Source organism: Poeciliopsis prolifica, unplaced genomic scaffold (assembly GCF_027474105.1).
Source record: "Poeciliopsis prolifica strain line A6 unplaced genomic scaffold, Auburn_PproV2 SCAFFOLD119, whole genome shotgun sequence".
Classification (NCBI taxonomy): Eukaryota; Metazoa; Chordata; class Actinopteri; order Cyprinodontiformes; family Poeciliidae; genus Poeciliopsis; species Poeciliopsis prolifica.
The window spans coordinates 147,891-166,795 of NW_026562494.1; the positions used below are offsets into that span (position 1 = coordinate 147,891).

General features: G+C 43.3%; 1 pseudogene; it reads right to left on the reverse strand.

Annotated features, from left to right (window-relative positions):
- Positions 1-576: 576 nt before the first annotated feature.
- On the reverse strand, positions 577-18,689 carry LOC129354820 (NLR family CARD domain-containing protein 3-like; annotated as a pseudogene).
- Between the last annotated feature and the right edge of the window lie 216 nt (positions 18,690-18,905).

Sequence of the window (18,905 nt, forward strand, 5' to 3'; positions counted from 1 at the left end):
AACTTAGCAGTGAGTGTACATCAATCAATCAGATTGACTGATTGATTGATTGATTGATTGATTGATTGATTGATTGATTGATTGATTGATTGATTGATTGATTGATTGATTGATTGATTGGAGTACATGGGGAACCGAACGCTTTGTGTTTGTTCTCAGACCTGTAACCAGTTCCCTACATTTCTGCTTGTTACAAACGTCTCTCTTGCTCTGCAGAACCTGGTTTCTTTAGCAGAATGCTCTCAGAGTCAAGATAAGCAACCAGCAGCTTCTGCATGCTGAGTTTTTAAATTAACACCACAAAGGAGCAGCAGACACGAACAGACAGTCAGTTTGACACAAACTTATTTTAATCTCATCAGAGAACATGTGAAATTTCCTCCCCAGAATGTTTTTAATGTTTTCCTGGGCGAATAACATGCAACACTGATGATGATGATGATGAGATCATCCAGAACATTCACATTAGACTGGAAGGAAATAATTAAGGAAATTCATCCAGTGGAGAGACTGACTGTCATGAAGACTTTCTGCTGATCATAAAAATATTGGAAGAGAAGAAACCTGAACCTGGAACCAACTGGAGGATCAATGTAATCATCTAGTTTTATTGTGAAAGTTCTCACTTTGGGTTTTATTGTTTTATTATTTAATTGTCTTTGTTCAACAAGATACTTTGCAGCTTTTGTTAGTGGAGGTTTGAATGTTCAAAGTATTTATATTTCTGAAACTGTAAAAACAACAAAATATAAAGTTTATGAAAAATAATCCAGAGGATGAAGGAAGTAGATAAAGAGCAAAAACATCCAGAATCAACTTGAAGACAGAAGAAGAAACAGGAGGACAATAGAGCTGAATCAGCATCACACAATGAAAACATCTGGACTCACCGAGCCTTTCTGCAGTTCCTCACAGCTGGAACCAGTCTCTGTCGTCCTGATTCTGATGTGTTGTACTTCTCCAGGTCCAACTCATCCAGAACCTTCTCTGACATCTGCAGCATGAAGGCCAGAGCTGAACAGTCAGTCACTGAGAGCTTCTTCCCTGAATCCAGCAGCCGTTGGATCTCCTGATAAAATGAGACGTCGTTCATCTCCACCAGACAGTAGAAGATGTTGATGCTTCTGTCAGGAGAGATATCATCAGTGTTCATCTTCTTCAGGTTGGTGATGATTCTCTGGATGGTTTCTGGACTGGTCTCTGTCTGACCCAGTAGATCTTCTAAGTCTCTCTGGTTGGACTCCACAGTGAGACCATGAAGGAAGCGGACAAACAGGTCCAGGTGGCCATTTTGACTCCTGAGGGATTTCTCCATGACTTTCTTCATGAACTCATCTAGAGATGTTTCTCTGTATCCCAGGAACGTCTTGATCTCCTCTGACTTCCTGCTGGTGAAGCAGTGGAGCATGTAGACTGCAGCCAGAAACTCCTGGATGCTCAGATGAACAAAGGAGTAGACGGAGACGTCGCGTGTCCTCTCTCTCTTTTAAACATCTCAGTGAAAACTCCTGAGAACAACGCAGCATCTTGGATGTTGATGCCGCACCGTTTGAGCTCTTTGTCATAGAAGATCAGGTTTTCCTTCAGCAGCTGATCAAAAGCCAGTTTTCCTAGAGACTCAATCAGCTTCCTGTTCTCTGGACTCCAGATAGATTTGGTCTTTTTTCCTCCATCATACTTTTCCTCCTTGATTTTGAGTAGAACCAGCAGGAACTCTATGTACATCTCAGTCTGAGTCTTGGGTAGTTTCTCTCTCTCTCTGGTCTTCATCACATCCTCCAGAACTTTAGCAGTGATCCAGCAGAAGACGGGGATGTGACACATGATGTGGAGACTTTTGGATTTCTGGATGTGGGAGATGATCCTGCTGGCCTTCTCTTCATCATCTCTGAATCTCTTCCTGAAGTATTCCTCCTTCTGGGGGTCAGTGAACCCTCTGACCTCTGTCACCATGTCAACACACTGAGCAGGGATCTGATTGGCTGCTGCAGGTTGTGTGGTTATCCAGAGGAGAGCAGAGGGAAGCAGTTCCTTCCTGATGAGGTTTGTCAGCAGAACATCCAGTGAGGTCGACTTTTCAGGGTCAGTCAACATTTTAGTGTTGTAGAAATTCAGACTAAATCGACTTTCATCCAGACCATCAAAGATGAACAGAACCTGGAACGATTCAAAGTTTCTGATTCCTTTGGTTTTAGTGAATCGTTCATGAATCAGTTCTAATAAGCTGAACTTTTTCTCTCTCAGTAAATTCAGTTCTCTGAAGGTGAATGGAAATATGAAATCAATGTTCTGGTTGGTTTTGCCTTCAGCCCAGTCCAGAGTGAACTTCTGTGTTAACAGTGTTTTCCCAATGCCAGCCACGCCCATGGTCATCACTGTTCTGATTGGTTGATCTCCTCCAGGTGGGACTTTAAAGATGTCTTCTCTTCTGACTGTTTCTTGTTTCCTGGATGCTGTTTCAATCTGTCTGACCTCATGTTCCTGGTTGACCTCTCTAGTTGACCCCTCTGTGATGTAGAGCTCAGTGTAGATCTGGTTCAGATCAGTTTTATTTCCAAGTTCAGCGACGCCTTCAGAGAGACTCTGGATCTTCATCTTCAGAGACTCTTTAAGGTCATTCTGGCACTGATCAACAATATCTGGAAAAAGAAAGAAAACAAACAAAATAAAAACAATTTGCAATTCTCAGAAGGATTTGTGTGTGAAATTCAATGAAGGAAACAAAATTCAATTTTCACAGAAAACTATTCCAAACAAGAAAGTCAGATTTTCTCCCTCCTCACAGTTGAAATAACATTTTAAATGAATAAATATCAGAGAAAAGTAAATAAATAAATAAAAAGCTGAAACCTGATTAAAACTCTGTGAGGCAACAAAAACCAGGTTCTTGCTGCATAAAAATGATCAGAATCAGTTTTGTTCATTTTTCATTGTTTTCTCTGATTGAAGGTTTCAGTTAATCAGACATGTTTCCCAAAGAGTGACCTCTGACCTTTGAGCCTTGGAGATTAATCAGAGCGTTTCATTTGAAATGTCATTCTTTTAGTCGAGTCTGCAATCTTGAAACAAAGAGAGAAACTTTCCACTTTATTAGGTACAGCTGTCCAGTTACTAGTTAATGGTTGGAGGTGATATAAAGGCAGCAGAAGCTGAGATGAAATCTTGTTCCAGCCAAAAACATGGAACCATGAAGGATCCAAGATCAACTGGAACAGCTTTTATCTCAGAAATATTTATTTTAGTCACTTGGAAGTCAGCATGTTGTTGGTGCTGCAATGCATTCTGGGTAGGTGACACAGGCTAGGTGCTAGGAATAAACTCTTTCCAGCCACATCAGTGATTTTTGCAGATAGTGTTGGATTTTCAATGAAATCCAGAAATGACAAGTGTAAGTGAAGATGAGGAGGACCAAAGAGATGAAGAGGAGAGAAACTTTGTTGTTTAGCTTGGAAATGCCAAACTGAAAGGAGTTTATGCTTCAAAGAGCCTCAGTTTCTATCTCAAGCTGTTGACTGTCAGCATCTGATCAAAACATTTTCTCAAATATATTAGAATGATGAGACACAAAGCCTGAAAAATGATTCATTGTGAACTATAACATCAATTCATTACCTTCATTTTTTATCTTACATTATCTAAGATAATGTGTGTTTGCCCAGCTAATAAATTAAACTGGTTTACTGCTGATCACATTAAGAAAATGTTTGTTGTATTTAATAAAACAAATCTAAAGTATCCAGGGCAGCGAGGGTTGGAGACCAGAGCTGAAAAACACTGAATAAAGTGATAAGACCCAATAAGACCAAAGAAGCTTCAAACACATGTAGCTATCAGGGATGCACCGATTTATCGGCCGGCCCATTTATCGCTGCCGGTTTCATTAAGTTTGAGAGATCAGTAATCTGCTGATTTTTACATGTGAACTGGATCTTAGCCACCAATATTATCAACTTTTTCTTTTCTCCTGTGAGAAGTTTGACTGACAAACCGGACAACCAGGTCATGTCTGCACATTTACAGTGAACAATAATCTCCCCATCGTTGCCAATTCAGCAACTTTCTTGATATATAGAGCAACTTTTCAGACAAAAAACTGGAATCTGAATAACTCAAGATGTCCAAGTACGAGTTTATGCCTTTGTCATGGCGAGTCACATTTACCAAACATCACCAGAACAATATGTGAGTAAAGAGATTAATATTTTCATTTATATTGAGATGTGTTATTTCAGGTTAGATGGTCTGAGACTGTTTGTTAAATTTGTGAAGGGGTGCTCAGCCTGAAAAAGTTTGAGAAACACTGTCTTATGACATGATGAGCCAGAAGAACGTTTCAAAAGCCTGGAGAATGCAACATTTAGTTTCAAGTTGGGTAAAATTTTGGGTTAAAAAAATCATTAAATGACTTGTTTCTGCTGGGTAAGTAGTGAATTCTGCCATTTTAAGTAATTAGTCTATGATAACGATGCTATCGCTAACAACAAACTAACCCATGTGCTTGGATCCCCTGGTAAATCATTTATTTAGCTTCTGCAAACCCAAATTGCAGCTGGAGTTGAGTTAATGTTGAGTCGTTGTTGGATTCAGCTCCAGTGTAGCTCAGCCATTCTGTGATCTACAGAAAAGCCATTAAAACATGATTTATATATATCATTTAAATAATTTACATATGTCCTTCTAAGTAACTGTCCAATAAAACATCTGAGAATATAATTTAAATGATGAGATTGTTTGCTGTAAACTCTGGCATTGTTAGTTTCTGCACCTCCAGTTTTCAGCTGTAGATTCTTGATCCACTTTTCTCCTCTTTTTTCGGTAAGTTTGTTCAAATTTCCTCCCCTGTGACCGACTGCCTTTGAAACACAAAAATAAGGTTTATCTTTCTCTCTATGAGGACGGTTGGAACAACAGTACAGGACTCAGACTTTAGGCATTTTGATGCTGGATCAGCAGAAATAATCGGGCTGCATTTACTTCCTGCCCTCCATCTGCTTTGGGTGACATCGGTGCTGCGTCGTCTGAAACCCAGCAGTAGTAATTTTCCTAACAGTTAGATAAATAGAGCAGAAATTTTGAGTTTTGTGTTATATTTCTGATTTCTATTTTTGCATTATGTATTAACACATCTACTGATGTTAAACTTGTACTAAAGTTTATTTTTCTTCATTCCATTTGTTGGAATGAAGAATATATTCCAGCAAATATATTCTTTGTGCCTTACAGGAGTAACCCTGTGTAGGTCCTGGTTCCTGTGTGGTGAAATTGTTTAACCTTTGCAAAACTGCAACAATAACAACCCCACCAGGAAATCCTGATGGTTTCTTTGTTTTGTCAGGGAAAAATCCAAAGAGGAACAGAAACAGCAAATAAAGAAGTCTCCAGAAACCATAATTTAAGGTGTTGGTCGCTCTGAGTGAAATTAGAACAGAAAACAAAATAAATATTTGGTTTTTAGAGTTGAATCAAAGACAGTAGAGGCTGTAAAAGCAGCTTTAATGAACTGTGTGACCTCACCTTGATCATCAGAGGACAAACCCAGCTGATTGAACAGGGTAGGATCCATGTGGTGAAGATGTTTAATCATCAATCTGCAGGCTCTGTTCCCTTTCTTCAGAACAGCATCTATGGTGTCACGGGCCTTGTCTGCTCTGGTTTGGTTGTTTTCAAGTATCGCCTGTTTCTCCGAATCACCAAAGACACCATCGGTCTGAAGGCCATCAAGGAGCTCAATCAGAAGTTCTTCAGAAACACTTTCCACAAACTCACTGCGAACCTCAGACAGCATTTTCTCTGCAGACAGAAAAGGAATTAATTCAAAATGAAATGTGAGAGGAAAATGTGAGCAAGAGCAACTAGACATGTTGCAGAATCCCAGCACAGTCTGTTGGTCACAGCTCCTTATGTCTGAACCTGTGACCTGCATCATGTCTGAGTGATGACAACTTTAAAGTTTATTTCCGCCATGGTTTGGGAGAACCGCAAAAAGTCCATTTTGAATCTGAAGCTGAACAATTTTAGTAAAAATCAAGTAATGAAAAAGAGTGATCAACATATTTTCTTCTAGTTTCTCTTTCTTTACCATCATCACAACGTGTGGCATCTAAAATCTTATATTTTAGGCTACTGGTGGTTGCTTCTGGGGGTAGTTTGTTTTACGTGTTCAGTTTAAGATTCAGGATGCCGATCTTCTTGGATTTATAACAAAGTCTTTTATTACCATTGCCATTGAAATACACATAAATTTGCCATCCAACCCAAACCAAACAGTAGAAAAACTGTGTCCCTCTTCCAGTGGCGGAGCCAGAGGGTGGCCGGGGTGGTACTTGCCACCCCCAACAGACCCCTGGCCCCCCCTACTGCCACCCCACTGGAAATTGCCATTTTAAAATATGAGATTGGCAAAGATTTGCCAGGAAATTGTAATTTCCCATTGTCCCTGAAGGCAGCCCGATGCCCGACGCTGTTCATTGGTTAAACTGACATGTGGTTCCTGCTTGATCCAAAACACATCAACGGCTTTAGAGTTACACCGTCAGGAGTTTAGCAGGTATTTCCAACATTTTACCGCTCAGCAGTAACCGCTGTTACCTTCCTAATGAGAGGCGGCACTTGTCATACATTTCTAAAAAGAAAAAAATGGTTGTGTACCGCTGCATAGTGCCTCATTTATTATATTAGCCATGCTAGTGCTGATAGATCGTATTTTAGACAGATTCTTTTAACATAATGTTTTAGTGACATGCTGCCCTCTAATGTTTTATATCTCCCAGCTCTTGCTTGAAATGTGTGGTAAGAATATGAGAAAAACCATTAAGTTTTATAATGACTGAAATGTAAGTAGGCTATGTCATATGAAAGCTTTGAATTATAACCTCACTAGTTATATTAATTAATTTTAATTAATCTATTTTTTAATTTAGTATTTCAGCTAGCTACAGAAAACTAAAAACTATAGTTTAAATAATAGTTAAAATAGTGTCTCTGCCAAACAGTCATGGAGTCTAAATACCAGGCTCTTATTTTGTGTAGAGCCCAAATGAAGAGAGAAGGGAATATCTCCCAGTTCTTCTTAAAGAGGCAAAAACCAGGACCAGACAGAACCCTGCAGCAGTGACCAGGACCAGACAGAACCCTGCAGCAGTGACCAGGACCAGACAGAACCCTGCAGCAGTGACCAGGACCAAACAGAACCTGCAGCAGTGACCAGGACCAGACAGAACCCTGCAGCAGTGACCAGGACCAGACAGAACCCTGCAGCAGTGTCCAGGACCAGACAGAACCCTGCAGCAGTGACCAGGACCAGACAGAACCCTGCAGCAGTGACCAGGACCAGAACAGAACCTTGCAGCAGTGACCAGGACCAGACAGAACCTTGCAGCAGTGACCAGGACCAGACAGAACCCTGCAGCAGTGTCCAGGACCAGACAGAACCCTGCAGCAGTGACCAGGACCAGACAGAACCCTGCAGCAGTGACCAGGACCAGACAGAACCCTGCAGCACTGACCAGGACCAGACAGAACCCTGCAGCAGTGACCAGGACCAAACAGAACCCTGCAGCAGTGACCAGACCAGACAGAACCCTGCAGCAGTGACCAGGACCAGACAGAACCCTGCAGCAGTGACCAGGACCAGACAGAACCCTGCAGCACTGACCAGGACCAGACAGAACCCTGCAGCAGTGACCAGGACCAGACAGAACCCTGCAGCAGTGACCAGGACCAGACAGAACCCTGCAGCAGAGACCAGGACCAGACAGAACCCTGCAGCAGTGACCAGGACCAGATAGAACCCTGCAGCAGTGACTAGGACCAGACAGAACCCTGCAGCAGTGACTAGGACCAGACAGAACCCTGCAGCAGTGTCCAGGACCAGACAGAACCCTGCAGCAGTGTCCAGGACCAGACAGAACCCTGCAGCAGTGACCAGGACCAAACAGAACCCTGCAGCAGTGACCAGGACCAGACAGAACCCTGCAGCAGTGACCAGGACCAGACAGAACCCTGCAGCAGTGACCAGGACCAGACAGAACCCTGCAGCAGTGACCAGGACCAAACAGAACCCTGCAGCAGTGACCAGGACCAGACAGAACCCTGCAGCAGTGACCAGGACCAGACAGAACCCTGCAGCAGTGACCAGGACCATACAGAACCCTGCAGCAGTGACCAGGACCAGACAGAACCCTGCAGCAGTGACCAGGACCAACAGAACCCTGCAGCAGTGACCAGGACCAGACAGAACCCTGCAGCAGTGACCAGGACCAACAGAACCCTGCAGCAGTGACCAGGACCAGACAGAACCCTGCAGCAGTGACCAGGACCAGATAGAACCCTGCAGCAGTGACTAGGACCAGACAGAACCCTGCAGCAGTGACCAGGACCAGACAGAACCCTGCAGCAGTGACCAGGACCAGACAGAACCCTGCAGCAGTGACCAGGACCAGACAGAACCCTGCAGCAGTGACCAGGACCAGACAGAACCTGCAGCAGTGACCAGGACCATACAGAACCCTGCAGCAGTGACCAGGACCAGACAGAACCCTGCAGCAGTGTCCAGGACCAGACAGAACCCTGCAGCAGTGACCAGGACCAGACAGAACCCTGCAGCAGTGACCAGGACCAAACAGAACCCTGCAGCAGTGACCAGGACCAGACAGAACCCTGCAGCAGTGACCAGGACCAAACAGAACCCTGCAGCAGTGACCAGGAAGACAGAACCCTGCAGCAGTGTCCAGGACCAGACAGAACCCTGCAGCAGTGACCAGGACCAGACAGAACCCTGCAGCAGTGACCAGGACCAGACAGAACCCTGCAGCAGTGACCAGGACCAGACAGAACCCTGCAGCACTGACCAGGACCAGACAGAACCCTGCAGCAGTGACCAGGACCAGACAGAACCCTGCAGCAGTGACCGGACCAGACAGAACCCTGCAGCAGAGACCAGGACCAGACAGAACCCTGCAGCAGTGACCAGGACCAGACAGAACCCTGCAGCAGTGACCAGGACCAGACAGAACCCTGCAGCAGAGACCAGGACCAGACAGAACCCTGCAGCAGTGACCAGGACCAGATAGAACCCTGCAGCAGTGACTAGGACCAGACAGAACCCTGCAGCATGACTAGGACCAGACAGAACCCTGCAGCAGTGACCAGGACCAGACAGAACCCTGCAGCAGTGACCAGGACCAGACAGAACCCTGCAGCAGTGACAAGGACCAGACAGAACCCTGCAGCAGTGACCAGGACAGACAACCCTGCAGCAGTGACCAGGACCAGACAGAACCCTGCAGCAGTGACCAGGACCATACAGAACCCTGCAGCAGTGACCAGACCAGACAGAACCCTGCAGCAGCGACCAGGACCAGACAGAACCCTGCAGCAGTGACCAGGACCAGACAGAACCCTGCAGCGGTGACCAACCTGGAGAATCCAGCCAGGAGACTCCAGGCCCAAGTGGATCACCAGCAGGTTAGAGGCTGACAGAGAGTTATTAAGTATTAAAATCCAATAAGCGTAATTCTAAAGGTTAGCATGATGCTGTTTGCATTTTTTATTGTGTCTGTTTATGCATTTCCAATGAAGTTCCAGAGAGAGATGAGGGTGATACAGATTCAGATTCAGACTCTGGGGAGGAAGACAGTGAAGCAGAAGGAAATGCACTGAACTGCCCCCACCCAGCACAACCTATTGCACACCAAAGCACCAGTTTATTTATTTATTTATGAGAATTAGTTTTTTGGTCATATTCTGGGCTCTGAGTTTACATTTACATGTTCACTGTTCATAGAGCCGTTTAACGTCTTGTTTGGTCTTGGCAAATCTTAGTTAATAAACCATTTTAATTTGAGTGTGTGAGAAAATATTTGTTTCCTTTTGTTCATCATTTGTATATGGACCCTCTGATAAAGCCTTGCTCACCCTTTGGCCACCGCTTGAAAAAAAGTCTAGCTCCGCCACTGCCTCTTCCCATTTGCCACACCTGAACAGAATTACGATTGACCTTAAATAACCCCTCCCCATCAGACAGAAAAAAAAAACACAATAAGCCCTCTGGTGGTGATAACAATGGCTCCTACACAACATCTTCATTTCTTTCAAGATTTGTATCATATTTATTTGTAGTTTCTTTTTCTTTGGACATTTTCAGCTGACAACAGAAAGAAGATAGCAGATCCTCCAGCTGTTACATATTTATGGGATTTTAGATGGAAATCTCTCATTAGTTGCTTTTTCTATCTATGTTAGATGAATGGCTGGACGGAGATTTGAGATGAAGGGGATTGGAAGTTAAAATTTACACCTGTGTTACACTAAGTTTAGATTTTAGTTTCACAGAGAGATTACCAGACCATCCTGGCATTTCAAACCTGCAACAACATTAACTTCTAGTTAACGCTAAAGATTCTGAGTCTGTGGGGAAAAAAGGACAGTCTATTCCTTAAAAGGGAGCACAACATATTAACTTGAACTTCTCATTTGGACAGATTATCTAGGAGAGGGGTCAGCAACCTTTACAATTCAGAGTCAAGTTTGCCATATCCACAACAAAATTAAATTTGTCTATAGCCACAAAACAAAAAAAGAACAGGTCAAAGACATGTCTTGATTTTCCATTCGGGTTCAGGACCCACATCACTACTCAGAAACAAAGATTTAGACACCTGCACCTTCAGGTGGCGCTGAGGTAGAAAATGTATGTTTCAGCATAAAACTCAAAATTGGAACATTAACAAAGCGGGCAAAGTTTCTCAGAAAGTTTCTCCAAAAGATGAGTCACTGTGCAAAAGTTATTGGTCTAATATTTTTTCACCAGAGATCCATGAACATTGCAGTGTCCAAAACCAATCTCATCCTCTGGGATCAACTCTGAGCCCAATAAAACCAGAAACAAAAAATGAAAAAGTGCTGAATGTTTGATTTTTTGATGTAAATTACCTCATAATAGATAATTAAATATGATTTTGTTCATAGATAAATAATTAAATTGATTAGAATTGTTGTGCTTTTTGGTTTCCGTTGTTAAGAAAGCGTGTCGGTACTTGAAGATACACGACAAAAAACGAAGGTCTCTTGCAGAAACTTTATCCTTCAGCACACGGAGGAATTACAACAAAAACTGAGCTGTTGCCACAATGAACTGTGCGGCTTCTGGCCTCTAGCTCTGGCACGGACAGCGTTCAGCGATGTCCGGGCAGCGAGCGGTGAGCGCCATATCCAACAACAGTCAAAACATAACGGATCAGCTGTTAGAACTGGTTGCTAAGGCAACCCCAGCTGTCAAGAACAGAATAAACAGACTTAAAACAACAAATCTCACGATGCGACCTTCCTTACAATATCCCCCCTTTAGGAATACTGAGTCCCTTCAGTACAGCTTATACAGCCAAAATTTAGAAAAAAGTAGTAGTTATAAGAACTTAATCTTTGCCATAAGGGCAAGAAAACAGAACTAAGTTATTTAAATTATCTAATTGTAACATTCAATTAACTCTCTAAATTAACTAGTGCCTAAATCTCTGTGGTCTTTTGACTAAACGACCACTAGCTGTTTTAACAGTCTTTTCAGACGCGTGTGAATCCCCCAGTCGTCCATCTGGATGGCATCCTGGGTCCTTGGGATGGAGGTCTTCATCCTGATCATCTGACAGCGGTAGCAGAGGAACCAGGGCGACATCCTCTTCTTTTGGTTGGAATTCTTGGTCTTGGCAATTTTGCAGCAGCCTGTTTCTTTGGCGTAAAACCCAGACTGGTATCACATCACTGTCATATGGCTTGAGCCGATCATGGTGCATCACTGTGCTGCGTTTGGGGCCCTGTATTTCATACAGCACAGGACCACGGCAAGCTGCAATAATTAATGGGCCTTTCCATTGTTTCTGAAGTTTAGGGCTTAACCCTTTCTTCTTTGCATCATCTTTGACAAACACCAGGTCTCCTACACTGTAGAAGTGTTCTTTGGCCCGGAGGTCATGCACCCTTTTCTGCCGCTCTTGTGCAGCACGAAGACGGACTCTTGCCAGGTCTTGTGCTTCTTTTAAGCTTTCTTCCAGGTTGTAGAGGAAATCTCCAGCTTGTAGTGCATCAACCTTGAGTTTTGCAGTGCCAGACTGGATGTCTTGTGGTTGGTGGACTTCCCTGCCAAGCATAAGCCTATTGGGTTTGAACCCTGTCACTGTGTGTCATGAGCTGCGATAAGCTGCTGTGAGTAGTGGCAGTTGTTCGTCCCAGTTCTTTTGGTCCTGATTCACATAACATCGAAGCATCTGTAATAAGGTCATGTTGAAACGTTCTACTTGTCCATTGGAGGAGGGGTGGTAAGGGGTAGTTCTGGTCTTAGTGATTTGCAGGAGCTTGCAGACATTCTGAAACAGACAGCTATCAAAATTACGACCTTGATCTGTGTGTAGCTCGAGTGGAGCTCCAAACCTGGCAATGAAGTCGTAGACTAGCTTCCTTGCAGTTGTTTCAGCACTTTGATCAGGAACAGGAAAAGCTTCAACCCATCTTGTGAACTGGTCAATAATAACAAGAATGTATTTGTTCCCAGTGCTGGACATGGGGAATGGCCCAAGGATATCAAGATGTAGGCGGTCCAGTGGTGCTCCAACTTGGTAGCTTTGCAGTTTTGCTCTCTTTGCTGGACCTGTGACCTTGCATGCACTACAATGTGGGCATCTCTTGACAAACAGGTGAACATCTCCACCCACGCCAAACCAATGGTAGCTCTGACGCACACGCTCCAGGGTTTTGGCTTCTCCTAGATGGCCAGAGTATGGAGGGTTATGGCATGATTCCAAGACTTCCTTCTGCATGGACGAGGGAACTAATAACAGCAAGTTTGGACGCTGATCTCCAATTCTCTCCCAGAAGTAATAGAGCACTCCTTGCCTCAGTGTGACTTGAGTCTACATAGGTATGTTTCTTGTTCTTCTGTTAAAATCTATAAATAAATGCTTCAAAAAAAAAAAAATCCACCACCAGATGGCGCTGCAAAATTTGTTACACAGAAACTGCTGATCAGATTTTCACCAAATTTTGCACAAACCTCCAAACCACAGATATGTTACATATCTAATATGATCCTGGTTGGTTAAAGTAGTGGGGGGACTTGTTTACAAACGTGAAAAATGCTTCATCTGACCTCTAAACTTTATAATATATACACTACCGTTCAAAAGTTTGGGGTCACCCCATTCAGTACTGTAGCTTTTGTGAGGAGCTAAACTGTTTTCAGATGTGTGCACATGGTTGCACAAGGGTTTTCCAATCATCAATTAGCCTTCTGAGCCAATGATCAATCACATTGTACCATTAGAACACTGGAGTGATAGTTGCTGGAAATGGGCCTCTATACACCTATGTAGATATTGCACCAAAAACCAGACATTTTTAGTTAGAATAGTCATTTACCACATTAGCAATGTATAGAGTGTATTTCTTTAAAGTTAGGACTGGTTTAGTTATTTTCATTGAAAAGTTTGGTGCTTTTAGTGACATTTCAATGTGACCCCAAACTTTTGAACGGTAGTGTATATAGATATACCATGTGTTCATCCAAATGAGCAAAATTTTCCAGGATTCTATCTTTGAATTGTTCTGAATACTGCATACTCTATGTATGGACATATTTTCATATTCCTCTCTCTGTTTTTTCACAAGTTTGTGTTTTAACACAAACATTTGACAATCTAAATTGCTGTCATTTGTTGAAGACATCAGTCTGAGTAATTCTTCAAAGTTTGCTAAGAATCTGAGCTTCTTTGTTTGAATAACACCGAATAAAACTTTAATCTTTGCCAATATAAAACTCCATAGATCCATGCCCCCATAGTACAGTGATCATATCTGGCCACATGATGGAGCCAAATCCACTTTTTCTGGTTCAGAATTAGAGCCAAACTGCTTCATTTCACCCAAAGATGTTTTTGTCCTACCAGCTTTAAACAGTTTCATCCACATGTTCACTGCCACACATTTACAATAAAGATTTAAAAATATATTTATATTATGCACCTCCACGTTACTCACATTACAGCTTTGTAGTTTCTTCAGTTGAAATGAGAAACAGGAAGAACTATGACAGAAAGTACTACTACTGAAAGACAGCTTGTCCTAATCAAATCCCATCCAATATATTCCATGCTTTTCAAAACCAACATTAATATCTCAGTTATATAACAATGAAATACATCATACATATGAATATTGTCATCAGTCTAATAACTCTTGACATGTTTTACTGCCAGTATAGTTGAGCCTTGTCTGACTTTTCCTGCATCCTCATTCACAACATGTTTGCTGCTTCCAGGCTGCAGGAACTTCAGTTCTGATGGTTCTGACCCGTCTGGTGGTTCTGAACAGTAACTGGTGTCTCCAGCAGGGGAAACTGTCCTAGTCAAAGTCTCCAGCTGCTTCTTCAGGACTCTGGTCACTGATTATGCTGAACCTCCTGATCTGGTTCCTCTTCCTCACTCATTACATTACATTAACCTTTGACCTTCTAATCAGCCAATCGCTATTGATAACCAATCATCTGATTGGAAAAATCCAACATTTATGCCACTGACCTTTGACCTGGAGATTAACCCGTTTCTTCACCAGAATGACTCGTTTCCTGACTCTGCAGGTGTAGATCCCGCTGTCTGCCACTGAGGGGCGGTCCAGAGTCAGACTGAGGTCTTTAGTCTTCAGTGGGTCGTCATCCATCCAGGTTCTGTTGGTCAGGTTCTGTTCTTCAGGATCATCAGAACCGCTCGGATACACATGGACCGTCTTGTTCTCTCCGTTCCTCCACTCCACTCTGGCGCCACCTGGCAGGTAAATGTTGGTTCTGCAGGGCAGCACGACAGATTTAACCCCTGAATCCACCTTCACCTGTGGAGCTGAGAGACACAGAGGACAAGATGAGAGAGACAGAGAGAGAGAGAGAGAGAGAGAGAGAGAGAGAGAGAGAGTGAAAGAGAGACCCTACCTTCATTCCTTCTAGTTTCTATCTTGGCCACTAGGGGCCGCAGCCATTTAGTGAGTGATGTTTAGTTCAGGAATCAGTGCAGATCAGTTGAAGTTGAGTTTGTTGGTCGTTTAAGTGTAATTATGACCATCAGTCTATTTGTGTTTCAGAGAATAATGTTTGTATTTTATAACTTTAGACCAGTCGGGCCCCAAGTGGGTCCTGGAGGGCCGGTTGCATCCTGCAGGTTTTATTCTCTCCTGGTACCAACAACCTGTTCAGCAGGTCAATGTTCTCCTAACGAGCCTCATTGGATCCAGTTGGATTAAACCTGAGACTGAAACATGCAGGTTTGGGCCCTCAGGGGCCACTTTGGGCCCCACTGCTTTAGACATTTTCTGTTTGCTCATTTTGCCCAGAAGAAGCTGAGTTTAACTTTAAAGTGGTGAATTCTGTTGTGTTTAGTTTCTCTCTTTTACTTTATTTAACTTTATCAATAACTAATGAAACATCCAAACTCCGCCCACTTCCACAGTCCTTCACTGACAGGAAGAGACTTTAAACCTGCTGCTAGTTTATAAATCACTGAACGATTAAAGATCTGCAGCTGCTGCATCAACCTGCTGGTTCTGGTTCTGCTCTGCATCCAGAACCAGAACCATGGAGAAGCAGCTTTCAGCTTCTATGCACCAAAAATCTGGAACAAACTTCCAGAAAAGTGAAAAACAGCAGAAACACTGAGATCCTCTAACAGACTGTAGAGAAGCAGCAGCTGCTGGTTCTGTTCATGTTTCTGATGCTGCATTTGATCTGAACATGAATGAACACAACGATCTGAACTGAAGACAGGAACAAACTGTTGACCTCTGACCCCTAGGACAGGTCACATGATCTCTCTCACATTCTGGGTCAGAAACATTCAGACTCACCTGGCAGGAAAAAATCTTTAAAATGATATAAAAATCCTGCAGAGACGATGAGAACCAGAACCAGCAGAACCAGCAGAGCTGTGGCCCAGGATGGAAAGGGTTCTGTGGAAAACAGAGAAAGATTGACCTCACTCTGACCTTTGACCTTTACCAGCAGCTCTGACCTGATGCTCTGACCTTTCTGTACATATTTCAGAACCACCGTGTGTCTCAGGACGTCCTGGTCTCTGTAGACGGTGCAGACGTAGCGTCCAGCGTCTCTGTGTGTGGGATTCCTCAGGGTCAGGCCGACGTCTCCGGTCCTCAGGAAATCTTGGTCCATCTCTGTTCGGTCGCGGTAAAATCCGTCCTGGTTTCTGGTTGCTGCTTGAGTGAACCATCATAAATTCTGGTTCTGAGCGGGTCCACTCCACTACTGTGTCCTCAGGAAGGCGGGACGATGTTGTGCAGGGCAGGACGACAGAATCTGACCCCTCAGTGACCTCGACCTCCTGCTGATCAGCTGAGAGGAAATAAAGAAGAAAATGATCAGAAACAGTTTGGATCATTTTCTGCTTTCATGTCAGATTTAGTCTCATCACTGTCTCCATGGTTACAGACACTATGATCAATTATTCATTTTCTCATTTCAACAAATTCATTCATTCATAGAACTTTAACATAGGTTGTGCTGCTTGTTTATCTGACCTTTGACCTTCAGGTGAATCTGTTTCAGGTTCAGTTCTTCTCTTCCATCAGAGATGCTGCAGCTGTAGTTTCCTCCATCAATCTGCTCAGGTTTCCTCAGAGTCAGGCTGAAGTTTCCAGTGTCCAGAGCGTCAGGATTCATGGAGGTCCGGTTCCTGAAACGCTGGTTCTGGTTCTGAAGATCGTCGCCGTTTTCTCTCTGCAGGTGGACGGAGTTCGGACTGAGGTCACTGCGAGTCCAGATGAGTGACGGGTCTACAGGTGGAAAACCAGAGTAGATGCAGGGCAGCAGGACAGACTCCGCCCCTCATTGACCTCCACCACTCCTCCCAGTGCATGCTGGGAAACTGAGGACACAAGATGAGGGTTTAGTGTAGAAATAATGATCAGTTCTTCACTAGAGATGAAAGATTTCAGTCTGTCTGCTAAACGGCTCAGTGATCCTGAACTCTGATCTGTTATGTAACATTAACTCACATTGAGCAAAAAGTCAGAAAACTGATAAAAGTGCATTAAAATAAATACATTTAAAACTGAAAGATGGAAACAGATGAAACTGAAAAAGCATGAATGTTTTCAGAGTTGCTGTTTATTAGCAGAAATCCTGCTGTCAGTTTTCAGCTTGTTTTATCTATTTGATGAGAAAGATTTTTGTTTTAGTATCTTGTGATTGTTGGGCAGATTTTATTTCTGTGACTTTATAAAAAACTAAAATTCTTCTGACTTTATTTTTCTGGGTTTCTGGTTCTGATTCTTTCTAGTTACAGAGTTTAAACCTTCCAGTAACTTTCAGTCACTTTCTGCTGTGAAACTGAAGCATTTAGTTGATCAAACAACAATTTGGCATTTCTAAAGAATCGCTGTTTGATCCAAAACTCATCATTTCATTCTGAATATCATCCACAGATCACCAGTAAACCAGAGAAGAACCGGACCCACCAGAACCTGGTTCTCCTTTAATGGTCAGACCAGCATCATGCATCAGCGGCAGAACATTATGACCACCAACCTGAGACTGAGGTGAATTCAGGAGAAATAAACTACAACCAGCAGGCGGCCATCTTGGATTCAAATGAACATGAATGTGAAAAACTGAAGGCAGGAAGGAAAAGCAGAACCTTCAACATCTGCAAACATTCATCACTGGTTTCTGAGGTCAATGTTTCTGGGAGCTAATGTCCAGATTACTGGTCTGAATGGGTCTCAGTGGTTCTGAAGCTCACAGAACTACAACCTGATAGAAAACATCAGAACCAGATCAGCTGCTGAACCCAAACCAGAGAAATTGGATCCAGACAGAAAACGGCAAAGTGGAGCCACTGGTTGGATGGAAGAGACCAGAATCCAACCAGCAACAATAAACCAGTGAGATCTACTGGGAGGACTGGTGAGAGACGAGACGCTGGAACCAGAACCTGAGGTTCTGATCCAGAACCATCAACCAGCTGAGGTCACCAGGGGTCATTTAGAGAGAAGAACGGACCAGAACCCAGAAGCTCTGAAGCTGATCAGCAGCTTGCAGAGACTGGAGAGGATGAGGAGCAGAGAGGAAGATGATCTTACCGAGCAGGAGGATCATCATCATCATCATCATCTTCATCTTCCTCTCAGAACAGAGAGTCGTCCATCAGATCCCAGCAGCGGATCACCTCTGACTCCAGATCACCGTTTCTACTGGAACCAGCAGAGACACGCAGGAAGAAACTCCACTGCTGATTGGCTGATTCAGACGCTGCTGAACCGGTTCTGATCCAGTTCCGAGGAAAGGCGGGACCTTCAGTTTCCTCATTCAGCCATGGAGCTGTGAGGAGGTTAAAGGTCAGGAGCTTCAGTTTCCTCATAGTTTTGTTGGAGTTTCATCATTTCTGTCTCTGTGATCCTCCAGGTCCGTTTACCGGTTTCAGGACCGACCAGAACCCTGAGAAATAATGAGATTTGGTTTTATAAAAACAGGTTTTAATGCTGAAAATGATCAGGTGTTACAAGCCATAATGTGATCCAAACGGATCAGAACCAACTTTATCCTGGTGTTTTTATGGTGTTACTAACTCACCTGATCCTCCTTCACTGCTGAACATAAACTTCTTTAATCTTTGTCTCTTTTAGCCTGGAGGCTTTAAGTTGTTCAACTAGTTTGTCTCAAACGTTTTCCAACGAAAGTTAAAAACCTGCAGAGTTACAAACAGGTTTTAACTGCTGCAGCCGTTCACTGGAAGATGTTTACCAGTTTCTGTCTCTGCTGTGCAGGAATGTTTCCTCGTTGCCAACATGCCTGAAAAAAAAAGGTTCAACCTCCAAACATTAAGATCCGTCCAGCAGGAACTTTTTCTGATGTGTCATAA